Source organism: Ambystoma mexicanum, chromosome 3p, assembly GCF_040938575.1.
Source record: "Ambystoma mexicanum isolate Mex_15411 chromosome 3p, UKY_AmexF1_1, whole genome shotgun sequence".
NCBI classification, from domain to species: Eukaryota; Metazoa; Chordata; class Amphibia; order Caudata; family Ambystomatidae; genus Ambystoma; species Ambystoma mexicanum.
In genome coordinates this window covers 518,255,329-518,271,063 of record NC_090925.1, presented here as the reverse complement: position 1 = coordinate 518,271,063, position 15,735 = coordinate 518,255,329, and the positions used below count along the sequence as shown (strand labels likewise).

Below are 15,735 nucleotides of genomic sequence, written 5' to 3'. Positions count from 1 at the left end.
TAAACTACTCTGCATCCTCCAGATCTCGCTCATTTGCCGTGAATCCAACTACTCACACTCACTTCTCTCCCAGAAGAATCCATCCCTAACCCCCGCACCCCCTTCACCACCGTTCCCCTTCCATAGCATTCACTCCTTCATCCCACCTTCTACTACTCCTCCAGGCCCCCCACACTGGTTTCCTACCCAGTTACTCCAACTACTCACATTCAATTCTCTCCCAGAATAATCCATCCCTATACTCCACCCCCGCCTCTTCACCACCGTTCCCCTTCCATAGCATCCACTCCTTCCCCCCACCTTCTACTCCTCCTCCAAACCCCCTACACAGCCACCGTCTATTCCGCAACCCCACTTTCAATTCCTAGACCCTCTTGTCTCAGTTTCATTAAGCATCACCACCCTGCGGTCAGATTATGCCCTATTTCATCCCCAGTTTTGGTAGTCCATCATTCTTCCCACAACCTCTTTAACCGCCTCCTCTGAACCTATATATAATTCACACTCACACACTGCCCCTCTCCCATCCTCCCTCGCTCCCTCCCACTCAGATCCCCTCCTCTACGGCTCTACCCATCTCCTTTGACCTATGCATCCACATCCCCTCCCCCATAACCCGTTTATAATCCTGCCTCTAAGAGCCTTAGACGCCTCGCTCATCGCACCCGTTCCCACTACCCTGCTCACCGATCCTCCAGCTCCGGCACCACTTTTCTCATCCTCTTGCAATCTAGCCGGTTTTGGTCCCGTCGCGAAGGCACGCCTCAGCCTCGTTTCGAAACACTCTCCTGGCCTTCGATTGGTTATCCCGTCGATCATTCACCTAAAAAGGGGGGGGGCATTCGTATCTTTCAATGCTCACTGGATACAATGGCTGTCAACAGTAGGTCTGGAAAAGCCCTCACGCTTCGTTGGATTTTTTAAAGGCATAGAGCGCACTTCAATACGTTGCCCACAATGCACTCTAGAAAATAACGCTGAATAATTAGGCGTATTAAAAAATAAATTAGATCGTAGACCGGTGAAATTGTGCCATGTCTGTGTGTGTGTGTGTAGCTCATCGAGGGGCATGGTTCGCATTTTGGAACTTGACGGCTCCCTTCCCATTTGAAATATAAAACTACAAGTCACAGAATACAAATGCAAGAAAGGTTTATGTGGTTTTGGATTCATCTATCTCAACTTTTCACAAACGAGCTGGGACTGAGTAGGCCATCTCTACTTTTATTCTCTACAGTCTGTGACTTGGGGTTTTGCTTTCATCGTTTTAAATTCAGGACTACACGCCCCAGAATGCAAAGACAAACATAACTGGAGGACCTACTCTTGGATGCATACATGCCAACATTCTGTGACCAAAAATCTGTAGGAATCTTAAAGTTTGAAAAATAGGCAGGCGAGGAGGTAATGATAGGAATAGGGCGTGTCAGCAGCCCATTGTCATTGAATGAGCCCGCCACCGCGGGTGCATTCAATAACAATGAGGCGCCTGCCACACCTTCTGCCACCAAGCCAGCTCGGGGGAGCCCTTGAAAGACTCCCCCAAGCTGGCGTGGTGGGGCTAATGGTGCCTTTTGTCAAAGGCACCCACGGCGGAGGGGCGCATTTAGCCTGTCGCTGTGGGCGCCTTTTACGCCAAAAGCCTGCATGCCGCGCCTTCTCCCGCTACGCAAGCTCGGGGGAGCCCTTGAATGACTCCCCCGAGCTGGTATGGCTAAAAAAAAAATTACAAAAAAAACATCGGTATTTGTTGCCAATAAATCGTTAGGCGGTAGGACTGCTTAAAAAGCGGTATCCTACTGCCTAAATCGGTAGGGTTGGCAAGTATGCTATTAGCGCCGGATCACGGGTTTGGCGGAACGGTTAGTGCCCATTCCCCATTGGGCCCATTCGGGAATTCCTCATTCTCCATTTGGCCCAATGGGGAAAATTTCCGCTATTACCGGTAATAGCACCGAAAATCGGCAAATTTGCAGTGGGTTTTCCCCCAGCTCAGAGCTGGGGGGAAATCTGCCAAGGCCATGAACTGCTGGACCCTAAAATGTGGCGGTAATAGCGCTACCGCCGCATTTAAGGGTTACCGCCAAATTCATGATGAGGCCCTTTATGTCTCATAAATGCTACATTTATGCTGAACGTGTTGTATCTCCAGTGGTGAGTTCATGGCCGTCGCATGGGGAACCTGTATGGTGGTGTGATAGGGTGTTATTGCAAAAAGGCGGGTCCGAGGAGGTGCAAATACCGTTTTCAATACAATAGCCTAGATTGAGTGTCAGTAATGTCTAGATACATTCCTTATCGTATAGGTGGATTCTGTATCTATAAGGTAATATAACTAGTCAAGCGAGGAGTTCTGTTTCATGGAATGTCAATATGTTAAATAGGTTAAGACCCTAATAGATAATCAAAAACAATCATCCATGTGCTTATCCTCAAAGCCATGCTCACAATCTGTTATTCACAATAATTCTGATAATTGTGTGACTTCTATACAATTCACTGTTGTTATATTAATGTCTTGTGATGCATTTTTCTTACATCGAGTCAGAGAATGTATAGGTTTCTCAGTCACATGACACCACTATATGATGCATTCACAAAAAGGCTTCTAAATTGTATTCTTCGTTCATCCCATCTGGGGCTAAACTGTTCAGTGTCTCCATTCAAAAGATCTCCCTTTGGTCCATACGTTTCGCATGATTCCCACCTCTCTGTGCTTTCTAAACTACTTCCAATATGATCACTTTTAATTAAGCTACATTGTGTCTTCTTTCATTAAAGTGGTGAGGTACCAGTGACTTAATGTTGGTGGTTCTGATACTGCTCTTATGCTCGTTCCACCTGTCCTTTGTTTTTCTGATGGTCTGACGCTGTGATGCTGGAAATGCATTGGAGGGACAGGGCCTCCGTGCCCTTGTCCTATAGTCCTTTTTCATATGTGTTCTGTATTGTTTTCTGCCCAGGAGTCCATGTGGGACTCCTGGCAGTGCAGCTCTTCCTATTTTTGGTTTGGTTTACAGACCCTTGGGATACCCTTATGGCACCCATGCGTGGGTGTACAATCCTGTGCCCCTAGTGTATGTTTTTGGGCCCCTGTGTGTGGCCCACAAAGCAGGGCATGGGCTGGTGGTAGCTCCATGCTGACTTTGACAGGTGCTCTGAGTATCCACCATTTTGGGGATATCCAGGCCCTGCCATTGGAATCAGTTGATTCCTGATAGGAAACAAGATGGCCCCTGTGGCCTCTTGCTTTATATTGCTTGTTACCTTATTTTCCCCAAAGTCCTGGGAAGCCCTGCCTCTGTCCCTTCCCCCAGACTGGCTGTTGGGTGGAAGTTCCATATATGGTATTGTGGGGAAGTCCAGGCCAGACTGGCTGGAGCCTTCTCAGTGACTGTATGTTGGGGGTTACACCTTTGGGGTGGGACCTGGATGAATGGAGTGGATGATCATCATGCACTTCTTGTTATGGGTGTCTAGATTCTGGTATGTGACACAAAGACTGAGACAGCCCTGCCCGAAACTGGTATGAATGCAGTGTGGAGTGCTGAATGGCTGGGTACTTGTCCCAATACACATTCCTTGTTGTGAATGTCTGAGGGGGAGGAGAATGGCCGCCTGAATGCACCATAAACCTTATTGGCTGCCTGACTACTGAATGCTCTTCTGAGTGATTGCTTGCCTGAGTGTGACCCAGCAGAGTGAATGAGAGACAGAACAGTATATCTGGGGGCATCTGACTGCTAGAAATCGTTCAGAAGCTGAAGTTGAAACTGATCCTTAACCTTGAAGCCCACTGGAAGAAGAAGAACCACTGCTGCTGTCCTTCGTTAATCTGAAAGATGCTGTGCCTTCAAGGAACTGATACAAGAAAGGACCTAGCTAGGAGACCTCTTCCCGAGCTACAAGGGACCATCGTGCACCAGCTGATCTTTGCCAAATCTCCCTGGACGTCAGACCCTCGAAAGGCTGCCAACCGGAGACGGGGACCGCCGCAGAATCACAAAGTGAAGCGCCCGGACATTGAAGTCCATCACCGTCGACGACCTCCGTCGTCGACCGCAGCCGCAGTGCTCCTTTGCCTAAGCCATTCGATCCAAGGACTCCCTTGCTCATCCTCGTCGACCGCTTTCGTCCTGCCGAAGAAAGTCAAGGCCGCCGACGAATGAGGAGAATACACTGGTGGGCTTCCCGCTACCCAAAGACCGCAGAGACGCTGACGACTCAACGTTGTTGCTGGGTCAAAGTTCTTCATTGACTCCTTGTGGCAACGAACACTCGTCATCCCCGTGCACCGCATGCCTCCGCTTTCAGGACGTTATCGGCCGATTGTCAACGAGCAGCGCAATAACCAAAGCTGCTGCCTCAACTACAGTGTTCACCCTTTTTCCTCGGGGGATCTCGATGATCCGTGGCTCCTGCCTTAAAGAGAGCTGCTCAAGAAGGATCCGTCGATGACCCGACATCGACCTCTGCTATTCCAGGTACATTGGGGTTGTAGAACTATTTAGAAGGAATTAGCAGGGTAATTCATAGAATTCGGCACACAAGTGGCGCACAGTGTGCGCGTGCGGCAGTCTGCGCCAGCCACGTGTGCCAAAACCCATGTCAGCGCACAGCGTATTCATGGATTCTAACATCCAAAACCAGCCGTTATGCAGAGTGCCGCAGAGACCCTGCAGCAGCGCCAGTTACGCCCCCAACCCCACCCCGTGCGCCATGAACAGCGCACAAATCCAGTACATGGTGCAAAGGCCAGTGGACCAGCATACATCCCCCAACCACGAAAATGCATCTAAAACACCCCGTGCACCCCTCAGAATACACGTCTCCCTCTCGCACTAGCGAAATCGCGTGTAAAACTCCCTGCTCACCCCTCAGAATACACGTACCCCCCTCGCGCTAGCGAAATCGCGTGTAAAACTCCACCCTGTGGTGTGGGCAGCCAGTGGGCATGCACTGGGGTGATGGGCTGCCTGTGGGGAATGTTGAGGGTGGATGGGGTGCATGCGTGCAATCCTGGGGTGCGGCCGGAGTTCCACACGTAATTTTGCTGTCTGAGCGGGGTACGTGTATTCTGAGGGGTGTTGTCATGATGCCTACCTCCAAGGAGCCAGGTCCGACCCAGCAACCCCAGAGGGAGGCATCATTCCCCCCAGGGAAGTGCCAGCGGGCCCAAGCTGAGGCCCTTTGGACACAGTCCTGGCGCCTTAGGCGCCAGGCTCATGTTGGACCCCTGTCCTGGCGCCTTAGGCGCCAGGCTCATAAAGCTAGACATGTGTTCAAGTGTTTTAATGTGCACTTACCTGATGCAGACCATGCTGCTACATCCAGGCCCTCTTGAGGCCTGAATGGAACTACTTTACCTGTGGGACTACTTTCTACCTGGGTGTGGTCGGGGAAGGATACATACCTGATCGGTGGAAGGATACATACCTGGAACTTCTTCCAAAGCTATTTAAACCACGCCCGATCAGCAACTCACGCTTCGCGTTGTTCTGCTCCTCGCAGCTGGACGCTCACCGTGTCAGCTCCTGCATCTGGACTTCAGCCACGCCTGTCAGCATCCTGGGTCGCCTGCAAAGGGAGATAAGAGAGAATTGGTGAGAAAGAAGACCTTACCTGCTAAAGCTGCATCACGGAGACATCACACCGACGATCCTGAAAGGGAAGACATCATTTTAAAAGCATTTCGCTTCGATCGCTGCAGCGCTGCATTTCACTCACCTTTCCTGGGTGCCTCCATCTTCAGCAGCGATCATCCGGATCCGCACCCACTTCCCAGAGCCTAGAGAGAAAGACAGGAAAACAAGGTGAGAGAAGGAAGGGAAATAGGAAAAGCTCAGTTTCCTTCTAAGACTTACCTGTTGGGTCATTCCCATTTCATTTCGGGTCCTGCCGCTTCCTGGCATTCCAGACCCCGGCCCCTATGGGGAAAAAAGACAAAGACATTGAATGAGCGAATGCAAAGACATTACCCGAACGCTCATCCAGAACTTACCTGTCATTTACTGGAACTGCACGTTTCACTTCGGGTCGGCGCCATATCTCCGGCATTCCGAACCCCGGCCCCTAAGGGGAAAAAGACATAAGCATTAGCGCTTGCTGCAATAAGACAATGAACATTATTATTAAGCTTGAACTTTTGAACTTGCAACAGAACTCTTACAGCGCCTCACCTGAATAGTCAAGCTTATTTTGAACTCCCATCAAACCTCAATCCAGTGAAGTAACTGGGTTTCAACGCGCCCCTGCATCAGAAGCAGGATGGAGAACTCATCCTTCCAGACCCTAAGGTGAGACTTCACGGGGAATCGTGGAAGGGTATCGTGGAGGGTTGGAAGGGAGTGGGAGGCTTGAGCATTATTCCGTCAGTAGGTAATACTCCCTTTTCACGCACGGGAATATTCCTGCGAGCCAGAAAAGCCAGAGTAGAGGGGCCCTTCCTGTCCATCTTCAGAGTCCTGCGCTTCACCATTGAAGAAGCATCAGCACTCGAAGCCAGACCTGCGCCTCCGTGGGAATCAGGTGAGCGTGACAGGTGTGCAGGGAGTTGTTACGTGGTACATTTCTGATTCTGCACTTTCTTTTGGTTCGAGATACATCACATCTGAAGCAGGAACACTGGCCTAATGATTTGACATAAGGACTGGCCTAAACATCTAACAGCCATGAAAGCAGATGTCGCAGAGAACCACCAGAGCACAACCAGCCCAGCTAGCTGTGGAATGCCGCAGGCCTCGCAGAGACGGGCATGAACAGCCCTCCCTTCGAGAATGTACACAGTTCGGATGCTGCTGGCTCAAGTCCCAAGGTTGATAAGAGCCTGACTTGCAAAGACAATCTGAAGTTACGAAATGTACTTGATTGCCTTTTCTTCGGCGAAATGAACTATTGTTATGAATACGTACGGCTAATGGGAGGAGATTAATATGTAGCTTTGCATTGTACATAAGTATGAGCCAGGCCTGGGAGGGGGCAGAGTCGATGCAGCCCTCCAGAGCCTGGTGTGTGTGTTAACATTACAGCACTTTTACAACCCCACTTCTGGCTTTGTGGGTTATTTGTGTCCGAGTGCCAAGTGCGTGGAATGCCTGAGACGGTGCGAGGGAGCTGGATTTGCACTAGTATCGGGGAGAGCAGGACGAACGATTGTAACATATGGTGCCGAAACCCGGGAGCTCTTCTGTTCATCAAGTGCACAGAGATAACAGCAATACAACGGGTAAGTGAAAACATTTTCGCGGACCCTGTTGCATGTTGCGGTAGTGGAATTTGGAGTCTTCAGGGACTCTAGGAATAATACAAAGATAGGGCAGAGCATTCTTAGGCACCTGTAATACAGTCAGAGCACCGGGGCGTGGAGAGTGGGTGTAGGGTCGATGCTGTAGAGGGCACAGAGTGGGAGGTCTGTCTGAAGGTTGAGTAAAAGAGGAATAAAAAGAGGAATAAAAGAGGAATAAAAGAGATTAAAGAATACAGATTACAGAATACAGTTTCAGTGGCAACATGGCAGATGCCGGTCCACTGACAAGGCAAGAGGCGGGTGAAGATCTGTCATATAAGTCGGGGGCAAGGGCTGTGCTGGAAAGGCTGAAGAGCATGTTGCACAATTGGGATGTGATCCCCCAGTCGGTACAAAGGAAGAAGGAGTTTGGGGCTGCCCACGAACATCAGTTACAAAGGGTGGTTGAAGGGAATGTGGAGGAAAGGTTAAGATCCGCCAAGGGGTGGGCAGACATTCTGAATGCAGCTGATGACGCATGGCTGAAAATGAAAAAAACAGTGTTAGTAAAGGAGGGGGAGGAGAGAGGACACAAAGAGGGGCAGGAATGTGAGGTGCCAGCACCAGTGCCTTTGGGGGTTGGGGTGGATGACGCACAACGCTGTGGGGATGGCTCTATGTATTTCCGAGAAAGGGAAGGAAGTGGGGGAAGATACCGGAGGGAGGACATTTTGGAAGAGAGAGATGCAATCACTTATTTGGCAAACGGGGTCCTGACAAAATGGGGGAAGGCATGTCCAGACAAAGGGGCAATAAATAAACTGAATTTCAGAAGGACAGGTGACTGTGCAGTGTGCACCTTAGACAAGGAATTGAACAAGATGATAGTGAAAGGTGTAGTGTCAAGCGAATACATGCCAGAGAATGTCAAATCACAACAAGACGCTTTCAGGGCATGTGCACCAGAGAAGCACATTGACAGGCCCACATATGAAGTTGGTGGTCAGTGTCAGCGTCACTTAATAGTGTTTGGGGGGGAAAGAGCAAAGCATGGTGAAGCACAATCAGTGGTGCTGCATCTGGGAAGAAAGATGGTAACTGCATCTGAGCGAGAGTGGCCCGTGGCACCTGACAATGATCCACAGCCAGAGCTAATGGCATCCATAGAAGATAAGGAGTGTCATTTGATGGAGGGGCCACAGCTTGAAGTGGTGGAGATTATCTTACAGAAGAGCAAGAAGCAGGATCAAAGGAAATGTGAGCGCCTCCTGGGTATTTGGAAAGCAGAGGATGAACTAATGATTCAGCTTCTCAATGCAGAGAAAGGGCAAGACAATGCATTTCAGTGCCCGACAGAGAGGGCCTGGGGGCCCACAGCAAAAGATGAGTGGCAGGAGCACATGGACATTTGTGTGGCTCAATGGAAGAACAAACAGAAAGAGGTGCCCAAGAAGGAGCAGTTCAAACAGATGGATGAGAAAGACACACAGTGGCAAGACTGGCTGTCATTTGTTCTCCATGGACTGCTGAGAGAGTTTTAAGCGACCAGGTATTCACCATGGAAGATGCTACTTGGGAAAAATATGACAAGCACTGACAAGTGGCTGCTGACACTGACTGCAGGTGCACCTAGGGAATGGGAGGTACTAGAGGGTTACTATCTATTGGAAAGTAAGGGAGAGTTTGACTTGGACAGTGCAAACAAACATGACAGGCACATGTATGTGGTGTTGCTGAATGTGAGAGTGACAGGGATGCTCAGAGCTAGAAAGGGCGGGACATGTAGTTATGTTTGTTTTAGATGCACTGTAGATTATGGCTGAGGTTAATAGGTGGCAGTGTTTATGCAATACAGTACAGTGAAGGGCTTTAGATGAGTAAAGACATAAATAAGCTGTCTTAGTTTGGTAATGTTTTTTGGTTATTTTTCTGCTTCTTTATTGAGTAAGAATAGTTTTATTACAATGTGCTTATGTAGAAGTAGTGCAAGGGTTTTCGTTAGTGATTGATAGATAAAATAAGAAGAGATGAAAAAAAAGTGGGCACATGTTACGTGGTACATTTCTGATTCTGCACTTTCTTTTGGTTCGAGATACATCACATCTGAAGCAGGAACACTGGCCTAATGATTTGACATAAGGACTGGCCTAAACATCTAACAGCCATGAAAGCAGATGTCGCAGAGAACCACCAGAGCACAACCAGCCCAGCTAGCTGTGGAATGCCGCAGGCCTCGCAGAGACGGGCATGAACAGCCCTCCCTTCGAGAATGTACACAGTTCGGATGCTGCTGGCTCAAGTCCCAAGGTTGATAAGAGCCTGACTTGCAAAGACAATCTGAAGTTACGAAATGTACTTGATTGCCTTTTCTTCGGCGAAATGAACTATTGTTATGAATACGTACGGCTAATGGGAGGAGATTAATATGTAGCTTTGCATTGTACATAAGTATGAGCCAGGCCTGGGAGGGGGCAGAGTCGATGCAGCCCTCCAGAGCCTGGTGTGTGTGTTAACATTACAGCACTTTTACAACCCCACTTCTGGCTTTGTGGGTTATTTGTGTCCGAGTGCCAAGTGCGTGGAATGCCTGAGACGGTGCGAGGGAGCTGGATTTGCACTAGTATCGGGGAGAGCAGGACGAACGATTGTAACAGGAGTTCCACACACGATTTCGCTGTCTGAGCAGCGTACATGTATTCTGAGGGGTGCGCGGGGAGTATCACACGCGATTTCGCTTGGAGATCGGGGTACGTGTATTCTGAGGGGTGCGTGGGGATTTTCACACGCGATTCCGCTTCGAGAGTGGGGTACGTGTGTTCTGAGGGGTGCGCGGGGAGTATCACACGCGATTTCGCCTGGAGATCGAGGTACGTGTATTCTGAGGGGTGCGCTGGGATTTTCACACGCGATTTCGCTTGAAGAGCGGGGTACGTGTATTCTGAATGTTGCGCGGGGAGTATCACACATGATTTTGTTTGGAGATTGGGGTACGTGTATTTTGAGGGGTGTGCAGGGATTTTTACACGCGATTTCGCTTGGAGAGCGGGGTACGTGTATTCTGAGGGGTGCAGGGGGAGTTTCACATGCGAATTCGCTGGCTGAGCAGGGTACGTGTATTCTGAGGGGTGCGCGGGGAGTTTCACACGCGATTTCGCTTGGAGAGCGGGGTACATGTATTCTGAGGGTTGCATGGGAAGTTTCACACGCAATTTCATTTGGAGATCGGGGCACGTGTATTTTGAGTGGTGCGCAGCGATTTTCACACGCGATTTCGCTTGGAGAGCGGGGTACGTGTATTCTTAGGGGTATGCGGGGAGTTTCACACGTGAATTCTGTGGCTGAGCCGGGTATGTGTATTCTGAGGGGTGCGCGGGGAGTACCACACGCAAATTGGCAGTGTGGGTCCTCCCAGGTGTGCCCTCTACACCCTCCCCAGGCCCTGCAGGCAGGCCACACCACAGGGGCTTACCCTGCACCCCTGGCCATGTCCCACAGGCAGCTTATCCACCCTGGCCATGACCCACAGGAAGCCCATCCACCCTGGGCATGCCCCCCAGCCAGCCCACATGTCACCATGCACTAGTGAGCACTGACACATGTCCCCCTGCACCCCCACCCATCCAGCATTGATGGACAGGCCCCGACTCATGTCCCCCAGCACCCCCACCCACCCAGCATTGACGGGCAGGCCCCGACTCATGTCCCCCTGCACCCTCACCCACCCAGCATTGACGGGCACCTGCCAGCAGGCCCCGACTCATGTCCCCCTGCACCCTCACCCACCCAGCATTGACGGGCAGGCCCGACTCATGGCCCCCTGCACCCCCACCCACCCAGCATTGACGGCACCTGCCAGCAGGCCCCGACTCATGTCCGCCTGCACCCCCACCCACCCAGCATTGACGGGCACCTGCCAGCAGGCCCCGACTCATGTCCCCCTGCATCCCCACCCACCCAGCATTGACGGGCAGGCCCCGACTCATGTCCCCCTGCACCCCCACCCACCCAGCATTGACCGGCACCTGCCAGCAGGCCCCGACACATGTCCCCCTGCACCCCTACCCACCCAGCATTGACGGGCACCTGCCAGCAGGCCCCGACTCATGTCCCCCTGCACCCGCCCCACCCAGAATTGACGGGCACCTGCCAGCAGGCCCTGACTCATGTCCCCCTGAACCCCCACCCACCCAGCATTGACGGGCAGGCCCCGACTCATGTCCCCTGCACCTCCACCCACCCAGCATTGACGGGCACCTGCCAGCAGCCCCCGACTCATGTCCCCCCAACACGTCATCAAGATCCACAATCATGGGCCTCATGTCCACCAAAATCCCACTGCACGCCACCCCACTCTGAAGACCCAATCAAGTATTCCATCCACCCCACAAAGAAATGCCAATTACATGACACAACCCAAATGTCAAGTATGTACATCAACACATGTCCATCTCACACACACACAATGGGTGCCAGTGATTTCGAAAACCCACATTGTGACATGCATGAAACCGAGAGAATACCACACATCGAAGTAATAAACCAATATGTATTATACATAAAATGAAGGTAATGAAATGAAAACATAAAATATTTCAAACAAGAAATGAAATGCAGCATGTCCCAAACAGAAAAAAATGAACGAAGTCTCAATTCAAAATAATCCAAATTACATTTTGTCCAAAGTCTCTGGCCACCAAAGCAAATCCAAAAGAAACGAAAATAGTAAAATCCATTGCTCCATGGTGAGAAAAAAATAAGATAAATCCACTGTTCAACTATGTACAACAAATAAATCCAGGGTCCATGAGCCATGAGCCCAACAAATGAAATGAAACCTATAAAAAAAATACCTAATAAATAACTATATACAAAAAGGTGGGGCATAGTCCAAGCGCCCCAAATCAATGCAAAACAAAAATGAAACCTAAAACTACAAACTATATACAATGGCGGCGGGCAAGTCCTACGGCTCACTTTTCGATTTCCCGGGCCAGGACATCATCGAACTCCTGGTCTATGTCCTGGAGGCGGGCCTGTTCCATGGCCATGAAGTTTCGCAGGGACGATGCCAAGCTCACCTCCAACTGCCTGCGAATTGCCTCGAGGCACTCGGCCCGCCTCAGCGCCCTGCGCATGGAGTTCTCCGACCCCTGACCATTGTGAGCTGTGCCTCTTCCGCCCGCCGCTGCTCCGCATCTATCCGCTGGCCCAACCGCTCCCAAACGGAAGACACTCCCAATCCATGGTCCTCCTGCCCTCCGGCTGATGCCTGCCCCTCTGATGTTGTAGGCCCCGAGCCATCATCGCTCCCACCTTGAGCCTGCTGCTGCCGTGCATGTGCCCTGCCTGTTGTTGCCTGCACGTCATCCTCCCGCTGGGGTCCAGTTGTTGGGGTGGCCACCCCTGCTAGACCTCTGACTCCCGACTGTGGCAGGGATGTGCCCTCCACCAGCCTGGCCGCTGGGTCAGGGGCAGCTCCACAGGGCGCCCAGGTGACACTTGGGCAGGAAGTTGGCACGGAGGACGACTGGCGCATAGGAGGTTCATTGAGGAGGGGGTCGGTAGAAGCTCCAGCACACGGAGGAACCCAGCACTGGTGACCCCGCCTAGTAGGTTGACGCAGTCTTCGAGACATTCTAAATGACGTGCACTGTCCTCACGAGAACCCTGCACGTCATCCCGAATGTCACAAACACGCAACGCCACCCCACCCAGGACAGGCTCAAGCGGGTCCCGGATTGCCACGTCCACAGGGAGAGGAAGGCCAGTTGTTGTGCGGCTATCCCCTCCCTGAAAACAGATCTGGACGAAGGTATCCCTGCTGGTGCGGGATGATGCAGTCACAGGATCGGGGACAGGATTACACACAGGCACCTCCGCGGTGGCCTGTGCTGCCTCCTGTCCCTGGCCCTGGACTGCACCACTGGCACCAGTGGAATCCCCCCTCCAGGCCCTGTGTGTGTGACATATACGGCCTCCTCCTCAACCAAACCCCCCACCAACCTGGATGACTCCGTGCCATCTTTCTCCATAGGCCCCTGTGGGGTCTCAGCTGCCCCTTCTGCTGCCGAGGAGTCCACCTCCGACCTCCGCCTCTTGGACCTACCCCTGGCAGCTGCGGCCACAGAGGCGGCACCAGACTCCTCACTCCCCGACGAGATGGCAACCTGGGAGGGGAGCTGGGCCTTGCCTCTCCGGCTGGCGGTGGGATCCCTGCCTCTGTGCTCGACAGCACCGTCTCTGCCCTCTTCATCAGTTGACACTGCAGACAGGGAGAGACAGAACACAGGCATCAGGGCTCTGTACAATGGTATGATACACACATGACAGTTACACATGAGTGGCAGTTCCAAAATGCACACACGCCATCACACTCCCCAACCCACATATCATTTGAACACACACACATGCGCAATTTAACAGGAATCGTGCAGCAGGCAGCAGCATCCATACACATACAGCAGCATGTTCATCCGCAGGTCAGCCTCACGTCACATGCAACATGGGGACTGCCAAACACATGCACACACGTCACCAGACATAAATGCATCTGTACAACTCCACCACCTGTCACAGTGAAATCATCGCCATCCATGTCACATCTGCAAATTACTCCCCTACATGCATCCATGGTGTATCACAGTTGCACATTGCGCAAATACACACACATGCGCATGGTGCAGTTACATGCAGGTGGAACCAGCATCCTTGTGTGACACCACATCCATGGCAAAGTACATATACCGAAATTCAGATATGTGTGCACCCACCCATGCATTTGGCCAGCATGCATTTCAACACATACAACATTGATGTGTCTCACACATGACATGACTCACATGTGGCAGGCTCATTTCCCTGTGCATACACATTCACACATGGCCCTACAAACACATTTGTCCAACATGCACACTCCTGGCACACCTCTACATGCACAGTGTCCAATCAGTACGCATGTAAACTTACCGCTCGACTCCGGACGGGACTGCCTCTCAAGGACCTGGATGTGGAGCGCTGGGCGTATACGTTCCAGGACCCTCATCTGGAAGTCGGTTAGGCGGACCGAGCACCCCTCAGCATCCGCTGCCTTCAAGAGGCGCCGGCCTTGCTCAGGGTCCTGGACCTGAAGTCCTCCCAGCGCTTCCGGACATGTTGAATGTCGCGGGCTGCCACCTCCTCCACGTTGATGGCAGCCACAATGTCCATCCAGATCCTCTTCCGTCCTTCATTGTCGGCGCGTGAACTTCCAAAGAGGGCATCATACTGCCCCAGGACTTGCTCCACCAGGATATCAACCTCTTTGGCACTGAAGCTGGTAGCCCTCTGCCTCTCTGGCTGGGGGTTGCCAGTGGTGTCCGATGGTGTTTGCCCCGACATGGCAACCCCCGAGACAGGTGTGGGTGGGCAACTGGGCCCTGGGCTGGGCTGTGGAGCGATGGTACTCCAGTCGGGAGTCTTCAGTTCCAGCAGGGGTGGTCACAGCAACTGGACCCCTACAGATGGCTGACGTGCAGACACCAAATAGCAGGGCACTTGGCCAGCAGGCAGGCAGTCGCAGATGGCAGGTGGGAGCGTGCTCGGGCCTCTGGGGGGCAGGAAAATGGCCTTTTGGGCAGGAGCGTGGTCTTCCGTGTGTTGTCGCGTGGCCAGCTTGATAGGGAGTGATTTGGCACGTTAAAAAAGTGCACGTCAGCGTGTAATTCGAGGAAAGGCCCTTAGAGTGTAAGCGCGTCTGTGACGTTACGCACACGGGCGTTGCCCTCGTGACGGGTGCATAGTGATTCAGCACGTGAAAAAACAGCACGTCCGTGTGTTAATGCGTGTAATCCGAGGAAAGGGCCTAAGCGCGTAAGTGATGTGACGCGCACGGGTGTTTCCCTCAGCACAGGTTAAAGGTGAGCGGGGCCAGCAGTTCGCTGTACGTGCCTTTCGTGGAGACCGACGTGTGTGTTGCTATTTCGTGTTGTTTCGCGCACCATCACAACTTCACAGCGGATCAAGGACGTATCTCTTCTTTTGGCGGGGGTATTGGCTATGCGGGTTTTTCATTATCACGCTAGTCCGAGAGTGAGTAGCGCATGCTTTTTTTCCCACTGCAGGTGCCCCTGTGTATCGCTTACCCATTTTCGAGGTCATAGTATCCTGCGTGTCCCACGCGTACATGTTTTCCGTGTCCCTGGGTGCCACCGCATACTGCGGGAGGTTAATTCCACACATGTGGGTTACCGGGGTTGCGTGCACGGTTTTACTGCAGTTTTGGGGTGCCTGAGCGTTGCGTGACCCGACACTTCATCACCGGGGTCACATACAGCCTTGTAGGTGCAGGGGTGCTTTTAACATCTTGTATCCCACCCCCTTCACCCCAATTGCCCAGGACAATTGTTGTGTACACCTCCAATTGGCACTTCTCCATCTGTGCCGGTACTACTCCATCTGTGCCATGGTTGAGAGGCCACCAAAAGGTGAGGGGCACCTCAGCTGGGCCTACTCCAAGTGGAGGGCGTGGTCAG

General features: G+C 52.0%; 1 protein-coding gene across 3 annotated transcripts in view; it reads right to left on the bottom strand.

The window, feature by feature from the left end:
- The window catches only part of ELMO2 (engulfment and cell motility 2), a 1,054,165-nt gene that overhangs the window by 998,475 nt on the left and 39,955 nt on the right, over positions 1 to 15,735 (bottom strand). The window contains exon 1 of one of the 3 annotated variants that reach the window (XM_069651203.1): positions 688 to 771. The exons of 1 other annotated variant lie outside the window; for it this stretch is intronic. The gene's annotated coding sequence lies outside the window, so the exon portion shown is untranslated. Of the gene's footprint in view, positions 1 to 687; positions 772 to 15,735 lie in introns of those variants that run through there. One more of the 3 variants, XM_069651199.1, reaches the window with a different exon arrangement.